Raw genomic sequence first — 12,072 nt, 5'->3', positions numbered from 1 at the left:
GCAATCCCTTCTTCAAGCGCTGTGACTGTGGTAGAGTTCCCATTATAGGTGATGACCAGGGAAGCGGGGTACTTCCACTTGTGTGGAATTTTGTGGTTCCTAAGCGCTTTAGTTATGGTTGACAGGTTGCGTCGTTTCTGTAGAGTGTACCGCGATAAGTCCGGCAAGATTTGCAGGCCTGCAAACTCTCCTGACAGGTCATTGGTTTGGCGGGAAGCTAACATTACTTTTTCTTTCGTTTGAAAAAAGTGTATTCGCAGCAGGACGTCTCTAGGGATTTCTGCTGCTAAGAATGCAGGTTTTGGTAGACGGTGTATTCTGTCAATGGCCAGATCTGCAGCAGAGAGTGAGGGGACTAGGGTGGTAAATAGACGAGTCGCATACTGCATTAGGTCAGGGGCTTGTATCGTTTCTGGTATACCCCGCAGCTTGACGTTGTTGCGTCTCGACCTATCCTCCAAGTCTGCCACTTTATCCTTCAGCCAGGCAATATCATCAGAGTGGTGGTTGTGAGCGTCCACCATAGTATTGAAGGATAGAGCATGGTTCCCCAAAGATTCTTCAACTATATGGATTCTATTCCCCATACTGGACATTTCCTGTCTAATCTGGTGCATACAAGACATCATATCCGAATGCATCGAAGCTTTGAGTGTATATAACATATTCTTCAAAGTAGTCTCTGAGGCAGGTTGGCCACCAGTGGGGAAGGATTCAAAGGGGTCCTGAGAATGTGGTAATTGGTTAGTATTGAGGCCTGTCTTTTGCAAGGGGTTACTGTCCATGCTATGCCACTGTTTAGCTGGAGAGTTGATCCTCTGCTTAGCTTTGGCAGGACTTTTGGAGGATGGGGAGATAGGAGAGGCTGAGCCAGAGGATCCCTCACTATCTGGATTGCCTATCTGGTAGAGAGGATGGATGGATTGAGCCGGATTGCAGTGCTGAGAAGAGCTGCCACTAATCTGCTGCGTAGAGCTGCTATTTTGGAAAGATCCGGGGCTGAGATGAAGCACAGGTTTGTTCATTTTGCTGAGCTTTGGAGGATCTCTCCTTCTTCTGCCCATGCTTGTTTATGGCCCAGTATATTTGTGATCCTGTCAGTGTAGTGATGCTATGGTTGGTTTGTGCGGCAGATGTCACGGTCCCTTCAGGCGGTAATGAGTTACAGTTTCAAGTGGTCATTTCCAGTCACCCCCTTCCTGACTGGAGGTGTATATTTTGGTTGGTTGTGCCCCACAATACCTGGGGGCAATAAGGCTGCTAGTGTCCAATTGCCTGGGGATATGTCTATCGTTTTGTGTTGGTAGAGGTCGGGGGGTGATGTGGCCTGATTGCAGGGGGTAATGTGCACTTGTCCTCCAAGGCAGAACGCCGCCGCTTACCGGAGAGCTGGCCGCCCGATCGCGGGATCCCGCAGGAAAGTCCGCGGCTTCGGCTGTTTTGTAGGCCTCAAATCCGGATCGCGGAAATCGTGGTCCGTTTTTTTTCAAACTTTCCAGGATCGTGAAGTGGGTCCCGGAGGGTGCCTCCACCGATTTTGGGGGCAATTGGTGTGTTATTAGAGGTGGATGGACACCGATTCTGTGTGTCTCCGGCGGAGCTCTTTTCTAAAGCGTCCGTCTTCCGCGGCTTCCGGTACCGCCCCCCTCCAGTTATTATTATTATTGTCATATTGTTATATTTTTTTAATTGAGAGAATTTGTGCGTATTTTAAACTTTTATGTTATCAAGGAGGGAGATAAGGGCACCGAGAGGTTAAAAGTGCAATCAAACCTTTTCCTGGTTTGTAATCACAGTCCCGCCCCTTTTCCTATCTTTAAATTTCCCTGTTGCCATTCCTTTCCATGACTTGATAAAGCGCACAGCGTGAAACATGTAGTCATGGCAACCATATAGCTTGTGTTCCACCCTGGTTCCTGGTATTTCCCCGCAAGTGGCGCCTGTCCGGCTGATGTCACCGCTACGGAACTACAGCGGAATCCTTTCATCCTTGCGCAGGTTGGTTTCTGGCTTTGTGCACACACTGCTCAGCAGTCCTGGGAGACTGACCTCCTCACACTCGTGTTGCTTGCTGCCAGGTGCCCTTGTCCACTCCAGCCCAGGGGGATGTAAGCATTTTATGTACTTTGTTTTTCGGTTAGCAATACCTATAAACTGTTAACCCTTTCTATACTGGATGTTCACCTGACTTCCTTATCCATTGTATCCCGGTGTGGTTCATGCGCTGCCTTCCTCATGTACTTTTAGCCATCCAGCCTGACCTGCTGTAGCACAACATTATTACAGACACACAGTTACCATGAGTCATTCCAAATAAATTTACATACACTAGGTGCACACTAGAGGGTGCTACATTCAATTCAACATAAAATATGCATAAATCAAGAACAGGTGGCAGGAAAGCTGACAGCAAAGTCAGGGCATTATTAGGGACCAGGGCTATGGTTAGAAACTACCAGAGAAGGGCAGCAGTGCAGGGAATTAACTGTAAATGTACTCACTATCTCACCTGCATCCCCCAGCAATATTAATGATGTTCGCGTTTGCTGCAATGCAGGGTTCATAGCGAACTTTACCTGTTTGCGTTTCACTGAATGCACGCATTATATAGCCACATTATATGTCTGTAAGCCCATCAGAGTATGTGTCTGTAAGCCCTGTCTCCAGCTCATCAAAGTACCTGAGTACCTGCCTCCAGCCCATCAGGGTACCTGAGTACCTGTCTCCAACACAGAGTACTTGAGAGCCTATCTGCAGCTCATCAGAGTACCCAAGTACCTATCTCCAGCCCAGAGTACCTGAGTACCTGTCTCCAGCCCATCAGAGTACCTGAGTACCTATCTGCAGCCCATCAGAGTACCCGAGTACCTGTCTCCAGCCCTTGCCTTATAGAATAAAAGTTGGGGTGTTTGCTTTCCAAAATGGGGTTATTTTGTGGGTGTTTCCATTGTCCTGTTGCTCCAGGGCCTTCAAAGGTGTGATAGGCAGTCAGGAAATTAGATGTATAATTTATGCTCCTAGAATGCCTGGAGGTGCTACTTGGATGTTGGGCCTCTGTATGTGGCCAGGCTGTGTAAAAGTCTCACACATGTAGTATTGCCATACTAAGGAGGAGTAACAGAATATATTTTGGGGTGTAGCTGCAAGTATGCATATGCTATGTGTAAATTGTTAATATGACAATTTTGTGTAAAAAAAAAAAATAATAATTTCTTCATTTTCCTAAGAATTGTGGGACAAATTACAACTTCAAAAATGTACTATGCCTCTTACCAAATACCCTGAAATGTCTACTTTCCAAAAAGGGGTAATTTGGGGCGTATTTGTACTGTCCTGACATTTCAGAGCCTCAAGAAATAAGATCAGTGATTAGGTGTGATAAGCTGTGATCTTTTTTTAACGATTGGCCCCATAGCTTATAGACTCTATAACTTTCACACAGACTAAGTAATATACACAAATTTGGGTTATTTTTACCAAAGATATGTATCAGTATAAATTTTGGCCCAAATTTATAAACAAAAATTACTTATTTGCAAAATATTATAATAGAAACTAGAAAAAGTGTTTTTTTCTTTTTTTTTTTTTTCATTTTTTCACGTTTATCGCAGAAAAAAAAAATCAGTGGTGATTAAACACCACTAAAAGAAGATTATATTTGGGTGAAAAAAAAGTTATAAAAATGTTGTTTGGGTACAGCGTTGCATTACTGAGTAATTGCCATTCAAAGTGTGAGAGCGCTGAAAGCTGAACATTTTTTGGGGCAGGAAGGCCGTAAAAGTGCCTGGTATTGAGGTGGTTAATCAAATAAGGTCAGGATCATATTTAGTCAATGATTTCAGGCAGTATCCCCGGTCAGCTTGTTGACATTCATCTGCTGGATAAGCAGCTGCCATTAGCCACAAAAGTGCAACAGGAGAAGATCATCATGTTTGTGTCAGCGAGTCATTGGGCTGACATTCATCATGGTTGAGGACCGTTCACACCACAAATTTTTGCATTATGGATGTGCTTCTGCATGTTCATTTGTATGTGTTTATTATGCACTCTGGTGCTTTTTTGATGCATTCCAATATGGTTTTCCCCCTTTTTTCATCTCAATTGAGAACTTGTATGTTCCAATGCATTTGTGCCATGTTCCATGAAAAAAAAATGCACTGGCACGCACTGCACTGGAGTGAACTAGGACCATTGGATGCATAATAAAAAAATGCTTTGAACTGTATCTGGTGTGAAGTTGTGAACTAGTCCTGACACTGGATCTTCATCACTGGACAGCATGATTGATGACAGATTTCACTGTACACTGTGGGATTTTTTTTTTTAACCAGCCTGCAGGGATTCTGGGTGATCTCTAAATGACATACTTGCGGCTGATGCTTGTTTACACAGATCCCTAGAATTAATAAACTAGAATGAAGAGATCCTTACACTTTACAGGAAACCCCAAGTAGAACAGTGACAAACACAGTGGTGCCATAAGCAAATCTCAGTCCAAATCTAAGACTAGCAATCAGAGGCCTTAAGTCTGGTACACACGGTGAGACTATGTTAGTTTCCATATCAAAAATGAAGAGGTTATTAAAGTTATGAAAATTCTCGTACAATAGAATAAAAATACGGAAGTGATGTAATGTGTTGTAGTGTATTTGTATTGTATTTTCAGATGAAAACTGTACTGATTAAACGAAAATCGTTCGATCTGGTATCGTACGAGAAACATTTTCGTGCTCATCCATTAATTTAACACGACCTGTCCTGATTGGCTCTCGAAAGCTATATACTAACGATCAGATTAGCGTACGAATGCTCCCAAAGCGGTATTTTTCTGATCCTGTGTACAAGCCTTTTTATGATCCCACACTGCAGATACAGTATAAAGCTATGAGGTTACAGAACAGAAAGGTATTGGAGATAAAAGGTAACCCTTTTAGAGCACTGCTAAGACCAAATAACATTTCTAGATGTTCCCTATGACATGGCAAACCATCCCTTTTTGAATTCCGTTCCTTTTAAAAGACACAGTGAAATATGCAAGGCCAGGCAGCTGAAAACTTATATTAGGCTCAATATAGCACTAGATCCCTGTCTCAGCATTTAACACATTTGGACACTCAAGTTTAAATCCCTCAGGCCAAATTGCATATGTATTTAGGCTAGACATGTCACAAGTTACCAGCTTCTTTATTTCTTTTGTGAATGTAACTGTGCCTTAAAGAGTAACTAAAAGAAAAAAACTTTTTTTTTTTTTATATAGTTTTGGATAGTGAAAGGGAGGGTTATTTGTTTGCCATCTGTGTCCCATTGGAGGGATTTTTCATCACTTCCTGTCCCATGACCAAAACAGGGAATGGAAGGAAATTCCTCCAAAGTGAGAGATTCCCAGTATGTCACCAGGGTCACCAAAACTAGTGTTCCCATTGGAAGATTTCCCCTCTATTCGTGTTCTGATGTCAACCCAAAACTCAAGATTTTCTTTTACGATTGATTATAATGGTACACAGGACAGGGTGAATGTCCCCAAGCAAGAGATGTAATCCCTCTCCACTGCAAACGTTTTTTCTTTAGTTACACTTTAGGGCACTTTTACATTGACAAACTTTACAATTTAGAAATAAAAAAGCTGGTAATTTGTGACATGTCTTACCTAAATACATATGCAATTCGGCTTGAAGGGTTCAAATCTGTCATTTTTCCACATTGTGTCTACTGCTGTAATTGTAATATTTTTCACTTACAAAATTAAAGCTGAACTCTGGGTAAGATGAATAGTTAGCCTTGTACTGGGGCTCCCCCTGCACTGTATGGGTTTAATGCATGGAGGGGATATAAAGGGGAACATAAAAATCTGTTTTACTCACTTCTTCCCTCACTCATTGCACTTGATGAAGTCAAAGTGCCTTCAGCCAAGAGAGTGGTAAGGAGAAGCAGCTTAGGGGAACTGGTCATGAAGAAGTGAGGAGTAAAGTAAGTATAATTGCTTTTTATGTTCCCCCTAGATAAAAACAAGCAGTGGGGGCACCACAGGTATCGTATACATTTACCCAGACTTCAGTTTTAGCTAAATATGGCCAGGTTTGCCCAAATTTCTGCAACTGTAAGCTTTATTTCCACCAGACAGAATGGATAATGTAATGTGTGTTTGTTTTAAAGAAACATTTTTCATACATACATACATACATACACATTTTACATTTTGCAAACACTTTAATTACTCAATTAAGTAAAAAGTTAAATCCTAAACCTACAAAAAAAAAAAAAAACAAGCGTTGTTGGGAGATGTGGTAGAGGGCCCCCCAAAACATGCCAAGTTGCTAATTGGATTTATATTTGTGGCAGCAAGAATAGTGATTGCAAGGTCGTGGAAGTTGGCTGCCATACCCTTTGAACTGCTTAAGGCAAAATTATCTTGGATAATGATCAATGAGCGCCTCTCGGCCATACTTAATGATAAAGTGCAACTTTTTAAAAAGGTTTGGAGCACGTGGATTGCATATCTGGTAGGGGACCCCCGAGCTTGACAGTTGTAGGCCACATAGGTGAGCCTACATTGAGCGTGCTGGTACCATCAGATACTTAGCAGCATATGCTCTACTTACATTTGACCTAAAGTAATTTTAATCACTCTACAATCTGAACTTTTCTCACAATATTTCTTATCTTATTGTTTCTTCTACTTTCCTAACTCTCTCTCTCCTTCTTTCGGTTGGTCTTTCCCAACACAACTTCTTTGAAGTTCCCTTTGTGGTTTCACTTCGTTTTAAAGACTAAAAATGAGAAAATGCCTTAAAGTTGATGGGTTGGGGACAATAGGGGACTTATTGGCATTGTCTATTAATGCTTACCTTAGTCGAAGTCCACCTAACTCATGTATGTTCCTTCAGAGCTACTGACAGTATCTAGTTATATGATTGATTTTGTTCTTTGCCACAATATCTGTATACTATTGCTCATCTGTTTCTTTTGAAAATTTCAATAAAAACATTGAAAGAGAAAAGTAAAATCCTGTTTATTTATTTTATCTGCACAGGAATGAATAATTGACGTGAATCTTCACCTTTCTTTGAATGGCCATTCTCAACTGCTCAGTAAATCATCTTAACTGATCCGTGAAATGCCATGTGTACCCTACTTTGAAAAGCTAGCTGTAAATTGACTACAGAGGTTGTCATTTTTGTTTTGATGTTTTCTTCTGTCATTTACAGATTTCACTATGTTGCTCATTTCTGTCTACAAAAATATTTTCAGTGTTCTTCTGTTTTCAAAATAAATTGCAGACATTTCCAAGATCTATCACTGCCGTGTTGTGGTGTGTTAATGTAAGTAACAATAATGTTTGCCTACAAATAAAATTTTATAAATATACTGTATACATATATATTATATTATATATATATATATATATATATATATATATATTTTTTTTTTTTTTTAAAGCCTTTCACACAGTGGCAAATCTAGTGGTTAATTGCCCAGCAATTAGTCAGGTCAATGTGGTTACCCGAAACCTGGTGGTGTACAAAAATGTCAATGCAGGTAAAGTTTTAGGTGCTTACAGCTGCTGAATATTGTTGTTGATTTTTTATTTTTTTTTTTTACTTAAAAGGCCAGTTTTTACTAGCAATGATGTCACTATATAATGACATTTTATAGCATTTGGGTTTTATCTACTAAAGGAGTAGAGTATGCTCACTTTGCAGAGTGAATATAGCTTAGTAAATGAAGTGAAGCTATATCTGCATCATCCAATCATGTGTAAACAAAAAAAAAAAAAATCATTTTTTTATTTTGTTTGTTTGTTTTTTTTGTTTTGTTTTTTCACTGTAATTACTAAGCTAAGTGAACATACACTTTGCTATGTAAAAAGTATCTACTATTTAAGTAAATCAACCTTACCATATGGTATTGCATGATGGCATTTGTATTGTACTTTATTTGCTGAAATGTAAAAAGATATGAAACCAGCAAAAAGAGCCTCGTGTTAAAGCAGAGCTGCAGTCTCCAAAAAGCACCCCTGTGATTCTCTTTATTTGCACTATATAAACAGGATACTGGTATAAGTGTATTTTTTCTTTTTACTTACAATTATGATATATAAACAGGATCCCGGCAAACTGTCGGTGGTCATTATAAGTATGGGCTTCTGATGCCTGCTTCCACTTGCTTCAAGGACTCCGTGCAGCTGGCTACTCAGCATGCATGTCCTCCTGAACTCGCGCCTGCGCAGTACGGATGCAGCGAGGCGCACTGTGTTGTTTACAGGTTGCCATAACAATGGCGGTAGCAGCGGAAGTTCCTGCCCTGATGCTATGGCTATCTGTCGATCAAGACAGAACCTGGAAGGAAGTCAAGTGTGGTTCAAAGACCCCTGGGATAGATGAAGCAGACATCCCAGAAGTCCTAGCATATCGCCTAATGACGAAACCGCCTAGGTGACCAGGCCCGGAAGTGCAGACTATATAAAGAAAAAAAAGGGATTTTGAAAAAATAAATAAATAAATAATTGTCATTACAGACTGTTCTACGGGTGGGCATTGTGTTTCAAGGAACTTGAATAAATGGGTGGAACTCCGCTTTAGGTCATAGGGGAGTTCTCTATGTACTACAGTCCACATCAGGAATCATAGATGAAATTGGCGCTCACAGGGTTTGATCTGACCAGCTATTTCCAGTACCACTAGCTGAAATCCTTCTCTACCCAACAAGCTTATAGCCCTTTATAAGGATTTTGGTATAATAAAATAAATACTCCATTTCCTTTTACAGCAACTGGGAGTCTGTATGCTATTCTATTCTATCTCTAACTATTCTTCTCTACATCTAAAAAGGATCACATTTTTCAAACAGTCTTTGCTAACTGTGGTCAAAATGAATGTATATTTTTTGGCAAACAACACCACTACTGAACTAAAAAAAACACTGTTGAATAAAGTCAGTTAAACAGGCTGTATCACATGCAATTATGTTAGTCTACCACTGCCATAGTGCCAAACAAACTATGCAAAAGTCTCTTTTGCATGGTCTTTTCAGCTATACAACATTTTTCAATGTATAGCTTTTTATTAAAATACAACAAAACAGCTAAAATGGGTAGGAAAATAGTTGGTACATCGCAAATCGGAATACACGTGTACTAATAAATTACCCTGGAGGACTAGGAACATGCTTTTTAAAATAAGTTGAACAAAAAAGAAGCCATAAAAAAACGAAAAAAGTTGTTTTTAAAACTAGGAAGGGTTGGGGCAACACTTCACAAGTCAAAATGTATCTTAAAATGGAACCTTATTAAGAAAATTATGTCCTGATAGATCACTTCAGGCTGGCCACTTCTGCAAGTATAGTTATATAAAACATTAAAAATAAGTGCCTATACTGTTTAAGATCCAGTAATACACTCTTTTAAGATTTACTCCGGTTACAGATACATTGTTATGTAAGACTTTATCTTAATTTTGAACTCCAGACCAGTAAAGTTCACTTTCTCAAGATGATAAAACAAGGAATAGAAATGACTTACTCTGGCAGTTAATATCTGTATTTTCTACTGTTAAAAGATATATGATTCTTACATTGTACTTTCAATGTTCACCCTGAAATCTTGATTTTGTATATGTATCTATGTTTAAATTTAATAAACGTTTATAATCAAAAAAAAAGATCCAGTAATACACTGTCTCACCCTGCTCTGCACATGCTCAGTTATTCTCTATTTTTCAGCACTGTGCTGAAAATGCAGAGGCCGTTCTGCTGACAGCCTTAAAGCAAAACTAAACCCTCCAACCCTTTACAGCCGAGGAAGCTGCCATCTTAGCCTCTGTTTGATCTACAACTGCCAAGGTGCTGTGGTTTGACATTTTGGTTGAGAGCACCTTTTGGTTAAGAATAAAGGTGACAGTTAGCAATCCCGGCATTCCAGGAATATAACTGTTTTTCAAAGCCGATAAATTGATGGGTTTAGTTCCACTTTAAGATTTACTACTGCTCAAGGGCTTCAGCAAAATGGCAGCCTTCAGCAAGAAGAAACAGGAGCAATTCTGGAGGCAATTTACAGCACACACTAATTTTGGTAGCATAATTATTAATATGGAATGTATGTTCCATACTAAAGAACATTATTTTTATCAAGTTGTTTTGGGTAAAGTTCCACTTTAACAGTTCTCATGGGCCAGTGCCTGGAATAGCAGAGTGGGGGAGGCAGCACGTAACTTCAAAAAATACAAACTGGGGTAATTATTTTCCTATTGTGTTTTCCTCTTCTGGCCACCGCTACACATTTGTGGTTAAATTCTGCAGGCGAACTGTTGGGGAAAGGCAATGTTGAGGGTAGTCATGAAACTCATTAAAGTTCAAGAAACATTTAACCACAATCTCCTTCCTTTGTTTGTTTGTAGTGTTAAAGTAGATTTAAACCCAATCACTAAAATCCCAAATATTCTTTAACATGATGTTACCAAAAGTGGTTTTCAATATTCTTGAATTAGCAGTTTTTAAATAAAATAATAGCTTATTGTCCTGCCTTAAATGTCCTTCTCCAGATCCTTCCTGTTATGTTGCAACAACTATCTCCCAAGTGTTCTCCCTGAATCGTTACCCTATCAGATTTGGCAGTGATTGAGACAAGGGGTCATGCTGACACACGTTGCACAGGCATGGTCCACCATTGTCACTATCAAGAATCCAGTCTAGAGCAATGGTGCAGTTGACACTGGAAGAAGTGCATGCAGAGAGGAAGCAGCTAAAAAGGAGAGGTTAAGGTTAATAGCAAAGAGATACAAAAGAGGATAAAAAAAAAAAGTTAAAAAAAAAAAAGCTGTATTTTATGAAAGAAAAATTCAATTGTTTATGGTACATTGGCTCAATTCAAAAAACTTTAAAACAAGAATAAGGGTTCTTTTTTTAAAAAGTCACAGCTTTTTTTCAGTTGAGTCAAATGAAATGTTGAATTACAGTCACTTCACTAAAAATAACGATCCTTAGCCTTGTAATTCTCAATTTCTCTTGTAATCCTCAATTGTAAATTGAGCCAGTAGTGTATTATCCAACTAAAATGTCATCCAGTAAACCTGGCCAAACACATATAGCTGCCTTCATCCACGCTAAACGGCATGGATTGCAGAATTCCTGCTTCTGGCTATTGTGTTCTGATTGGATGTAGGCACTGTTCGGGTGAAAGATTTCCAACCAGCTCCTTAAAAAAAAAAGTTGATCAAAAGAGTAACTTTTGTTGAGCAGAGGGTTGTTAACAGGACCACCCACAGCTCAACTTTCAGCCGATTTACCAGGAATTGTCCAAAATTCGAACCATGTATGGCCTACAGCTTACTGCTATCTAAGGTAGTTGTTAATGTAAAGTTGATTGCATGCTGCCTTCAATAGCACATACAAGCATTGTTTTTTACTAAAATAATCATACAAAACAAGAGTTGAAGCTTGTACCTAAAGACGTCTCATTCATGACTAGAGCAGCATGATGTTTAATATATAACACAACACAGAGTTAATCCTAGTGTTAATGGAAGAGACTCAGGAATGATGATATGACAAAAAATATGAGCCCACTTTGAATTTACACTTTTAAATCGGCCCCAAGTCCTTTATTCCTATTTCGTTTTTGGAGAAGTCAGCTAAAAAGTAATTTTCACTAAAATGGAACAGTATATTGTGATGTAAAATACCAGCTTAATACAGAAAATAAATTAATGACGTAAAAAGTTAACAAATGTAATAAAAAAAAAAAAATAGGGAGATCTGGAACAGCAAGTATGTACATACCTGCTCTGTTTTCCCTGTGCAATGTTTTCAAGTAATTGAATGCCTCGCTGCCTGGAGGTTGTTCATAGGTGTACGCTAATTTAATTTGACAAACTACAAGTATAAATGACATGCTCATCATCATTTTTATTTCATCTAGAGTCCTTAGCATGCTACATTAACCTGACAATGTTTAATCTTGGGCTCATTTAACAATGCAATTCATGCAGTTCACATACTGTTTGTAATATTACATATGCTCAGTTCTTTCAGAACAAATAGATAGGGTGATATCTGCAAAGGTCACATATTCTTTTTTCT

This window comes from Pelophylax lessonae (assembly GCF_965119305.1).
Source record: "Pelophylax lessonae genome assembly, chromosome: 1".
Taxonomy (NCBI): Eukaryota; Metazoa; Chordata; class Amphibia; order Anura; family Ranidae; genus Pelophylax; species Pelophylax lessonae.
This window is presented reverse-complemented; position numbering follows the sequence as displayed.